This window comes from Rhinopithecus bieti, unplaced genomic scaffold (assembly GCF_001698545.2).
Source record: "Rhinopithecus bieti isolate Rb0 unplaced genomic scaffold, ASM169854v2 scaffold_64276, whole genome shotgun sequence".
NCBI lineage: Eukaryota > Metazoa > Chordata > Mammalia > Primates > Cercopithecidae > Rhinopithecus > Rhinopithecus bieti.
Window position 1 is genome coordinate 233747 of NW_016824314.1, and position 11944 is coordinate 245690.

Below are 11944 nucleotides of genomic sequence, written 5' to 3' on the forward strand. Positions count from 1 at the left end.
AGGATCGTAAATGCACCAATCAACACTCTATCAAAATAGACCAATCAGCGCTCCGTAAAATAGACCAATCAGCTCTCTGTAAAATGGCCCAATCAGCAGGATGTAGGTGGGGCCAGATAAGGGAATAAAAGCAGGCTGCCCCAGCCAACCAGCTGCAACCCGCTCAGGTCCCCTTCCACACTATGGAAGCTTTGTTCTTTCCTTCTTTGCAATAAATCTTGGTGCTGCTCACTCTTTGTGTCCACACTGCAGTTATGAGCTGTAACACTCACCGCGAAGGTCTGCAGCTTCACTCCTGAAGCCAGTGAGACCACGAACCCACCGGGAAGAACGAACAACTCCAGATGCGCTGCCTTTAAGAGCTATACCACCACAAAGGTCTGCAGCTTCACTCCTGACAGCGAGACCACGAACTCACCAGAAGGAAGGAGCTCCAGACACATCTGAATGTCTGAAGAAATAAACTCCGGACACACCATCTTTAAGAACTGTAACACTCACTGCGAGGGTCCGTGGTTTCATTCTTGAAGTCAGTAAGACCAAGAACCCACCAATTCCGGACACAATAGCAAGTTACAGAAGCTTGCTATCAAACAGTCGAACGAGAACCCAAATATGCTACTGCACTAGTATCATCTCAAAGCCTTCTTCCCTTCACTCACCCAGGAAAGAAGGCTCCCCCTGTCACATCACATCTCACCCTCTGTCTCACTATCACTTAACCACGGGTTAGCAAGGCTAGCCTTAAGCTATAAAGCTAAAGACTGCTCTGCTCCTGCCTTTTACTGAAATGAAGACCAAAATTAAACTTGAAAGCTCTGAGAAATTTCGGGAAGATGACAGAGAAACACCACAAGGTCTCCGTATGTTATCCACTAAAAACAAATCTGATACAAATTTTGTTATGTGGGCTGGCCTGTTAAAACTATTAGCTTTAAAAACAATGAGTTCATTTTAAAATATAAAATTAACTTTTGTTTTGTTTTGAGAAAAGGAGTCTCTCTCTGTTGCCCAGGCTTGAGTGCAGTGGTGCGATCTTGGCTCACTGCAACCTCCACCTCCCTGGTTCAACCAATTGCCCTGCCTCAGCCTCCTGAGTAGCTGGGATTACAGGCGCACGCCACCACGCCTGGCTAATTTTTTACATTTTTAATAGAGACGGGGTTTAGCCATGTTGGCCAGAGTGATCTCAAATTCCTGACCTCAGGCAATCTGCCCACCTCGGCCTTCCAAAGTGCTGAGATTACAGGCGTGAGCCACCGAGCCTGGCCATGAACTGAAATTTTTTAATGCAACAAGAATAAAGCAGGCCAGGAGTGGTGGCTCACACCTGTAATCCTGACACTTTAGGAAGCCAAGGTGAGTGAATCGCTTAAGCTCCAGGAGTTTGAGACCAGTCTGGGCCACATGGTGAGACCCCATCTCTACTAAAAATACAAAAAAATTTGCTGGGCATGGTGGTGCACGCCTGTGGTATCAGCTACTTGGGAGACAGGGAGCTACTGGGAGGATCACTTGAGCCCAGGGGACAGAGGTTGCAGTGAGCCAAGATCGTACAACTACACTCCAGCCTGGGTGACAGAGGGAGAACCTGTCTCAAAAAAAAAAAAAAAAAGTAACTACCATAAAATATATATACAATTACCAAGAGTGAAGAAATCATAAGACAAATACATCCCACAGACTAAAGTTTACCCAGACACAAAGGACTGAAGTTTGTTAGTTTTTAACTCTCCTAGAGTAATTTAGAGCATTAGCAGGTGCAGTGGCTTGCACCTGTAGTCCCAGCTACTTGGGAAACTGAGATGGGAGGACCACTTTAGGCCAGGAGTTCGAGACTGGCCTGGGCAACATAGTAAGACCTTGTCCCCCACCAAAAAAATTCAGATCATTACTAGAGGTAATAAAGGGTACAATAAATGTTAAAACAATAATAAATAAGCAGTGCTGAAGATAAGTAGAAAATAAAATCCAAAACATAAATGATTTAAACAGATAAAAGTATCTGAAAAAACTAAAAAGTATCAACTACTGCCTGTGAGTAATAATGCTGGAGGAAAAAACTAGATGAAAGCACTTGCAAATCGTAAGTACTTTACATGCATATTTCATTTAAATCTCACAGCAGTGCCAGGAGGGAGAGAAACAAAATTTTATCTCCCTTTCATGCATGGCTTAAAGAAATTAATCAACTTGCCCAAGTTTTCACAGCCATATTTCAAGGACTCTCAGCTGCTAGCATTTGCCTGATCTTACAGAAGGTGCCAACAAAAAAGTTTTATGCAACTAGACCGTAATTGCCCCTGACTAACCTGGGATTCCAAGGTGCCACTTTCAGAGATGTTAGAATGGATAAAAATGCACAACTTATGCTTGACTAAATAAGATAGCGTGCAGCAACCTACCAGGTGAACCTAAAATATGTAGTGGTTTTGTTTTGTTTTTTTTAATTTCACAGTGGCACTGCTACGGGAAGGACTAAGATAAAACATGGTATGTTCCTGTCTTTGTTGTAGTAAAGAAGAGTTATTATAATCCCTGTGGATATAGAAGACAACATGGAATTCACATTTGAAGTATTAAAGAGTGACATGCCTTTTGCTGCCTTTTTTGTCTATACAGAGGGACACTTAACTAAAGCAATGGTTATATCTGCCTAAAATTTGGCAAAGATAATAAATTAGATATTTCAAAAGTGGGTTATTTTAAGGCACTAAGATATGCCTCAAGCAGTTAGGTCTAATTCATGGCAGATATTTAACTGTATCATTTTGAGTGCACTTACAAATTTGTATCACAAGCCACAGAAAAGAAACACTGCATTTAAAAACTATAGCCCATATCCTTATGTTCTTTCATCTTTATTCTAGTAGACTATGCGAGGTATTTCCAACACACAACCTCAGAGGTTGAAGCCAAGAAGAGTGACAGAATGAATTCAAGGTGTGCCAACAATGCTACCCAGTAGGAAGAAATTCCATAAAAACTGGGCCCCTAAGGAAAACAACAAAGCCTAAAGCTGGAAGTCTTGTCCAAATGCAAGTGCTTGGCTAAGAGAGAGCTGTCAGGCTGTAGACTGAAAGGCAGTGTATGTAATTTAGAATCCCCAGACTAACAGAGACCACAGCTGCGTGAGAGTAAGATGCTAATATGGGGCAGGCAGGACTCAGCTCCAGACAGTGCATGCTATCGGGACTCCTTCCACGACTTGGGAAGACCTCAGTACAACCACTCTGGCAGGTATGTGAATTAGGTAAACAAGGTGTGATTACTGGGAAAAGGGCCTGGACTAATGCCTGGGCTTTCTGAAAGATTTTGCATCTCAGGGAAATTATGGAATAGCCATAGTATTCCCTTGGTAATAGAATACAAAAATACTGAAAACACTCAAAGTTAAGAAAAGGGAAAAGAGAAGATTTGTTAGGGTTCTTTCAGCACTTCACTTCTGAGAAACAGAAGTATGAGTCTAACTGCCTTTGGAGTTGAAAAACACCTTCAATCCATCAAGCACAGAAATAGTCTGCCTTTGGCTAGGTGCGGTGACTCATGCCTATAATCTTCGGGAGGCCGAGGAAGGTGGATCACCTGAGGTCAGGAGTTCGTGTGACCAGCCTGTCCAACATGGTGAAACCCCGTCTCTACTAAAAATACAAAAATTAGCCCAGCATGGGGGCGGGCGCCTGTAATCCCAGCTACTCAGGAGGCTGAGGAAAGAGAATTGCTTAAACCTGGGAAGTGGAGGTTGCAGTGACCCAAGATCATGCCATTGCACTCCAGCCTGGGTGACAAGAGCAAGACTCCATCTCAAAAAAAAAAAAAAAAAAAAAAAAAAAAGAAAGAAAGAAAAAAAGAAAAAGAAAAGAAATAGTCTACCTTCTCGAACTCCTACAAGAGCTCCTCAGTGCTTGCCCTGCAGAGAACAATGTCTGCAATGTCTGATCCCTATAGATAAGGAAAGGGAAGGAGAGATCAAGGCTCCAGCAGCCCAGAGTTCCCCCTGGGTATTCACCACACCATTAGAGAAGAAAGCTATTTACTTTTCTGCCTCCCTCCTTGAAGGTTCAGTAATGAAGCCATGATTAGAACTGGAGGCATGGATTCCAGCCACTTATCAAAAGATGTTCCATTTTCTCTTGCTATGTAACAAACTACCCAAAACTTTGTTGCTTGAACATCCATGATTTCCTATTTCTCGTAATTCCATGGATTGGCTAGGCAGCTCTTCTGCTGCCCTTACCTGACTTACATAGGCTGCTTCGCTGGGTTCAGCAGGGAAGGCAGGGCCTTCTCCATGTGGCCTTTTCTTCTAGGCTTTTTCACATTGTGGCAGCAGCATCCCAAGACAGTTCACCCACTACACATGGTGCCCCTGCTTACACTGTGTCCGCTAATGTCCCATTCAAGTCACATGATTGAGACCAAAGTCAAGAAGGGGGAAAAGAGACTCTACCACTTGATGGGTGCTGTGGTTTGGATGTGTCCTCCAAGTTCATGTATTGGAAACTTAATCCCCAATGCAACAGTGTTGACGGGTGGGACTTGTAAGAGGTGATTAGGCCATGAGGGCTCTGCCCTCCCTAATGGATTAATGCTGTTATTGAGGAAGTAGGTTAGTCATCATGGGAGTGGGTTCCTTATAGAAGAATTAGTTCAGCCTCCTTCCCTTCTCTCCGTCCCATGAATGTGCTCTCTTGCCCATCTGCCTTCCACCATGGGATGATACAGCAAGAAAGCCCTCATCAGATGTGAGCCCCTCAACCTTGGACTTCCTAGGCTGCAGAAATGTAAGAACTAAATGTCTGTACTTTCTTAATTACCCCATCTCAGGTACTCTGTTACAGCAGCACAATGTGGACTAAGACAATGGGAGAAACAAGTGAAGTCACACTGCAAACAGGCAGAGCTGGGAGCGGTGCGGGTGGTGGGGTGGTGATTCATTAGGAGCCATTTTGTAACAATTTACCACATATTGTTTTCCCTACTTTTGCCTCTGATAATAATAGCTTTTATCAGTATAATTTTTTTTCAGGCGTTTTCATACCTATTATATATTCAGAGTTAATTATGATCTTTATAATATGGGGGAAAAGGTGCTCAACTCTATTTCTACTACAGAATAACATTAATATTCCCAAGGTTTAGAGACTAGAATTCCCTCTAGCAATCCATACCTCTTGAAGATCTTATGTTCCTTAACAAACACATGGATCTTGTGAAGCATCTTTAGTAGGCTGACAGAGGAAGAAACTGTGGCCAAAGTTTATAATAGAAAAATCGAAGGCAATTATACTCCATTTGAAGTGCTTCCGGCAGAAAGAATTCTCAGCATGCCACTGTACAACGCAGCACATAAAGACAATGGCATACACTGCTCTGCACTAGCCAGCTGTCATCTCAGGCAGGAACAAGCATATTCTCTACATACTGCAGTAAACCAGAAAAACCAGAACAGGATTTGCCTCACTACTCACCTTATCCCCTGACCATCCGAGATATGTCTGCCCAGGTAGGACAAATCTTCTCAAGGACCCCTGTACATGCCATGGTCAAACTTACCCTTGTTCATTCTGTCCCACCTTCTTGGGATGTTCTTCCCTCTTTGCCTATCAGGCCCAAAATTCTCTGGCCTTCAGACCATACCTCAAAGTATCTCTTCTCTACAAGCAAAACACGTTCCCCTTTCCCTTCCTTACTACCTATAGCACTTACCCAATTTCTTTACAGGTGGACATTAATCATATAAAAACAGTCTTTCAATATAAGTGGTGGTTAATTTCACATGTCAACTTGACTAGGCCATGATATCCAGATATTTGGTCAAACATTCCTCTGAATGTTTCTGTGAAGGTATTTTTTAGATAAGATTAACATTTAAATTGGTAGACTTTTTTTTAAGGCAGGACAGGATTTATTCCCATTTTACAGATGAAGAAACACTCAGAGAGGTCAAGTGATCCACCTGCTCTAGGTCTCAAGTCAATACATGACTCAGCTGAAATTTCCTCCCCTAGATGTATACACAATGGGAGTAATGCCAGACCTGCTTCTCAAAACAGATATGTACAAGAAAACTGTTTTAGTCTAATTCTTCTGACAACTGGAAAGTAAATATTCACCAGGCCCTGTGCACATAATATTACCATAAGTCAGAAGTCTGTTATTAGGAGCATAAAACCATGGTGCAGATTGGGAGTGGGAAGATAACACAGAAACGATACCAAGAGTTTCTGTCAACTGCCCCTGGTTTGAGTTCAACATTTTTTTAAGAGATGCAATTTTTTTTTTTTTTTTTTAGGAGATGGGGTTTCACTATGTTGCCCAGGCTGGACTTGAACTCCTAGGCTCAAGTGATCCTCTTGCCTCAGCCTCCCAAGTATCTGGGACTATAGGTGCCTGTCACCACACCCAGCTTCTAAATTGGTAGATTCTGAGTAAAATATCCTGCTTTCCATAATGTGGGTGGGCCTCAACCAATCAGTTGAAGGCCTTAATATAAAAACGACTGACCTCCCCCAGAAGAGGGAATTCTGCCAGCAGACTGCCTTCAGTCTTCAACTCCAGAATCAACTCTTCCCTGAGCCTCCAGCCTGCCAGCCCACCCTACAGATTTTAGACTTGTCAGTCTCCACAATCATATGAATCAATTCCTTAAAACAAATCTCTCTCTCTCTCCCGATCTCTATCTATCTATATATATATACAGGTATATCTGTACACACACACACAAACACACACACACACAGACACACACACCCTATTGGTTTTGTTTCCTTGGAGAACTCTGACTGACACAATATATCACACAGTTTAGATCATTCCTTGCAGGGTATAAAGCCTGGCCTACTTAAAAGGCTATATGCTCCCTGGACCGTTGCATATTTTTTAGCAATCCCTGCAGTCTTCTGTACCATCATGTTTCTTTAGTATTCCCTAAGATGTTCCATACAGAGCAGGGGTAAAATATTCCAGGAACTTTAATTTGTGCTTCCTTATGACTAAACCTTGTATCCTTCCAGTTTCCTAACCTTTCTGCACCACTGACTGTGATATGTATATATACTAAAGAAGCTGAAAGAAAGAAAAGGAATACTGCTCCCATTTTCCCATGGTGAAATCCCAAAGGTGGGTAATGTCTATTAAAAACTAGTAGTTTTATCACTAACTGGCACACAGGTGGTAGAATGTTTTAAAAAAAAAACAAAAACTACAAACTATTATTTGCTTTATGATCCTGGAATCCATTCTTTTTAATTTTCTCCACCTAGAAAACACCTTTTAGTGAAAAAACTATAATAAAAGCCAAAACAAGTTGTAGTCGATCATCAAAATAATAATCCAAGACCAAATTTAAAGTAATATAAATGTAAATCAGGAAATGGTTTTTAAAGTCAGCTACCACGTCTTAGAGATTTTCACTTTATTTTAAATCCCTTTGGGAAGACCTAGAAAATTTCATTCATTTATCCTAAGCAAACAAATGGACAAGCATGTATTTTCATAGTCTGACCCAAACAATGAATTGGTTCATCCATCATTTTCCAAGCATCTTCTAAGTGCCAGGCTCCTACTAGGAACTGGAAAATTTTAGAAGTGAACTGGTGCTATCGTTCCTCCCTTAAAATATATTAGTGAATGCCCAGAAAATAAAGAATGCTCACATTTATTAAGCTACTCTCTTACAATGTGCATATTTCTGCTACTACCAGTTGTGTACATTATCAAAAACCTATTGTTTAATCTCCAAACCTGTTTATGTCAGTTGTACTCATTCTGCAATGGTATAATTGAATACTATATAAACTGATCACAAATGGACAAAAATGTGGTTACAAAAGTAAGAAGCTACTATTTCTATAAAACCTAAGTTGAATACTTTGGAAAGCATCCACCCAGGCATATTACTTTCCTTAAAATTTTTTGACAAATTGATTATATATAAAACAACTATAAAAGACTAGAAAACAATTCTAAAATACCAGAATTCTGGCCAGGTGCAGTGGCTCATACCTGTAATCCCAGTGCTTTGGGAAGCTGAGGCAGAAGGATCACTTCAGGCCAGGAGTTTGAGACCAGTCTGAGCAACACAGCAAGACCCCATCTCTACAAAAAAAAATTTTCATTAAAAAAAAAGATAGAATTCTATGCTCCGATTGCTTCAAACATTCCTGAAGTCTTAAACAGAGTGAAACTAGGAAACACAAAAGCTACTCTATAAATGTGGCTTTTAACAATAATACAGAACTGAGAGGACCCATAATACTCAAAGAAAGATTACTACCCTAGATTACGAGACTGGCCTTTTGCATCCTCCACTACTCCCAGAACAATCCATCAGTAGCAGTAACATTACACTTGAATACCTCCTGAAGTCAAGTTGTTTTATTTAAAACTGAAATACCCCTCTAAAAAACAACAACAACAAAATTAAGTATGTATGTACAAGGTATTCACTGCAGCACTGTTTCTAACAGCAAGACACTAAAGACAATCCAAATGTCCATTAATATGGGACTGACAATAAACTATGGTAAATTCACACAATGAAATAGAAAAAAGGCATAAAGAATGCCCCTATATACTTCTATGGAGTAATCAGCAGGAAATAAGAAGAAGACAAAAAAGCAAGAAGAAAATTATGTGTAGTGTGCTACCATTCACCTAAGATGGGATTAGGAGGCAGAAACTATATGTGTGTGCACATGCATGGATGTGTACACACACACACACACTCTTGCTCATATGTTTTAAATGGAATGTAGGGAAGAAAAATAGAGGGAACCACAATCAGAGCTAGACTTTTCTGATTCTGCCTTGTTTTACACATTTAGCTCTGGAACCATGTACATGTTTTCCACAATTACTTATTTAAAAAATAATTGAAAAAGTATCATCTCTAAAATTCAAGAGCAACATGAAATGAACCTAAATATTTATTAAATTAGTGGCACAATCATACAAAAAGGAATTATTTCAAATGACTTAAAATAGTTTTACCAGACATCCCTAGAGGAATCTATCCTAAAAATGAAAAGAATTTGGAAAAGTGCTTTTAATTCTTAAACTATTTTCAGTAATCATATTGTTAGCAGTAACACTGATAAGTAATGGTATCAATATGATTAAGAACCAAAATTTTAGCATGAGACAAATATAAAATTAAAGAAATTCAACAAAATCATCTATTCCTAAGTTTATACTGGAAAATAAGTATGAAACTCATAAAATATTTTACCTTAAAAACAACGTATTTCCTAGCCCCATCCTCTGAAAAGACCTAGAAGTAACAACCAATCTGTAGTTTTCAGACTGTGGTCACTAAATACAATTTCCCTCTGAAAGGAACCAGGGCTGGTTGAAGAAAGGGATAATTCCAGATCTATGGCTGTTAATGTACAAGATGAACCTGGACATCTTGTCACACAAGAAAGCAAGAAGCCATCAGAGGCACTCATGCCAAAACGACCCAGGAGCTAATGTAAAGGCACTCCCGTTGGCCAAAGAAGGGACAATTTGGGCCAGGTGCAGTGGCTCATGCCTGTAATCTCAGCTCTTTGGGAGGCCAAGGCAGGTGGATCACCTGAAGTCAGGAATTCGAGACCAGCCTGACCAAAACGGAGAAATCCCATCTCTAGTAAAAATACAAAATTAGGGCCGGGTGTGGTGGCCCATGCCTGTAATCTCAGTACCCTGGAAGGCCAAGGTGGGCGGATTGTCTGAGGTCAGGCATTCAAGACCAGCCTGGCCAACGTGATGAAACCCCGTGTCTATTAAAAATACAAAAATTAGCCAGGCGTGGTGGTGTGCACCTGTTGTCCCAGCTACTTGGGAGGCTGAGGCAAGAGAATTGCTTGAACCCAGAGGTGGAGGCTGCAGTGAGCCGAGATTACGCCACTGCATTCCAGCCTGGGCAACAGAGTAAGACTCTGTCTCAAAAAAAAAAAAAATACAAAATACAAAATTTCGTGGGCATGGTAGTGCATGCCTGTAATCCCAGCTACTCAGGAAGCTGAGGGAGGAGAACTGATTGAAGTTGGGAGGTAGAGGTTGCAGTGAGCTGAGATCATGCCATTGCACTCCAGTCTGGGCAACAAGAATGAATTCGGTCTCAAAAAAAAAAAAACAGGACCATTTGATCATTAATAAGAACAACTGCGGCCTGCGGCTGGGTACACTGGTTTGTGCCTTATAGTCCCAGCTCCCAGCTACCAGGGAGGGTAAGGAGAGAGGATCACTTGAGACCAGCCTGGGCAACATAGTGAGACTCTGTCATTAATTTAATTAACTCATTAAAGAATAACTGCAATGAACTTAAGAAATCATCAAATATATTAAATTCACATGTTGGCAGGGCGTGATGACTCACACCTGTAATCTCAGTACTTTGGGAGGAAGAGGTGGGAAAATCTCTTGAGGCCAGAAGTGTAAGACCAGCCTGGGCAACATAGTGAGATTCCATCTCTCCTAAAATGATTTCTTTTTTAATTAGCTGTGTTTGGTGGTGCATGCCTGTGGTCCCAGCTACTTGGGAGGCTGAGGCAGGAGGATCACTTGAGCCCAGGAGGTTGAGGCTGCAATGAGTCATGATTACACCACTGCACTCCAGCATGAGGGACACTGCAAGACCCTGTCTCAAAAAAAAAAAAAGAAAAGAAAAGAAAAGAAAACAGCATCTGTTTATAATGATTTTTTTTTAAATAAAGGAAAAAACACTGGCCATTTTTGGAAATGCTAGGGACCCTCCAAGAGTTATAAGTAAAGAGAAAGAGTCACTCATTTAACCTGACTTCCCTGTATAAGTTATACCTCTGGGTAACTGAATAGTTTGTAAAAAGAAACTTCTCTATAGTAGTATTCCAGCAAATAAATGAAAAAGGAATGATGAAATTAGAATTGTAACATCTTGCATGCCCATGATTAAATAATGGATCCAAGTGAAGAATAAGTGGTCACTACTGTTTCAAAGCAAGAAAGTCATTCCACAAAATTCATATATAACAGTATGAGCAAGTGCACAAGATAAACGACATGATTTTTTCAGTAAATAACATTTCAAGAACAAAGAAAATAAACCTATAGCTTAAAAGATATTAAAGAAAATCTATCAACTGAATGTAATGTGTAGATCTTGTTTAGATCCTGATGCAAAAATCACAGTGCACACAAACACACATACAAAATTGTGAAATAACTCTGGGATGACAGTGGTATTGTGTGATTTGTTCTAAGAAAAACAGCCCTTATCTTTCAGTGAAAGTACTAACATATTTACAGATAAAATGAAAAGAACAAGAATGTACCCTCAAAAATGGACTGGGAGAGGAATATAAAGAAACAAGAGGCTATGAGTGGATGCCAGCTGGTGCCAGGCACAAGGCGATTCACTGTATTCCTCCTTTACCTCTGTGTATGTTTTAAATTCTCCATAATAAAAGTTTTGAAACTATGATGTATGCCTGTACGTCTGTATGCTTTAATAATAAAATGTTAATGGCATACAAAATTTTTCAGGATTTCCTGCCTTAAGTTCAAATGGCTTCTCCAGTTCTTTCCGCAAGGGGCATCTGGGGGTCATGTCCCTTATTTCTCTGAATTATCAACTAAAAGCACAGGGCCTGCTACACAGGAAGTGCTCAATAAATGTTAAATGAATGAATTCTGTTTGCTATACTTCTCTGCTCTGCTAAACTTTCCAAAATCCTAATCTATTGATCCAATTTGTAGTAAAGGATGAGTAAATAGAACCAAGTATTAAAAAGATAAAAAATCCAAAACCCTATACTTAAGCTTTTAAGTCTATGTTCCATTAAAAAATGCTTGTTTTTTCTTGTGGTAAAAAATACAAAACATAAAATTTATCAAATTAACTATTTGTAAGTGTACAGCATTCAATATTGTGAGACAGATATCCAGAATTTTTTTCATCTTGCAAAACTAAAACCATTAA

At 40.1% G+C, this 11944-nt stretch overlaps 1 protein-coding gene across 5 annotated transcripts in view; it reads right to left on the reverse strand.

Annotated features, from left to right (window-relative positions):
• Nucleotides 1-11944, reverse strand: part of MARCHF8 (membrane associated ring-CH-type finger 8) — a 143972-nt gene that overhangs the window by 94751 nt on the left and 37277 nt on the right. For 3 of the 5 annotated variants that reach the window (XM_017862232.1, XM_017862230.1, XM_017862234.1), the window contains one exon: nucleotides 8008-8100. The exons of the other annotated variants lie outside the window; for them this stretch is intronic. The gene's annotated coding sequence lies outside the window, so the exon portion shown is untranslated. Of the gene's footprint in view, nucleotides 1-8007; nucleotides 8101-11944 lie in introns of those variants that run through there. 5 annotated transcript variants of the gene reach the window in all.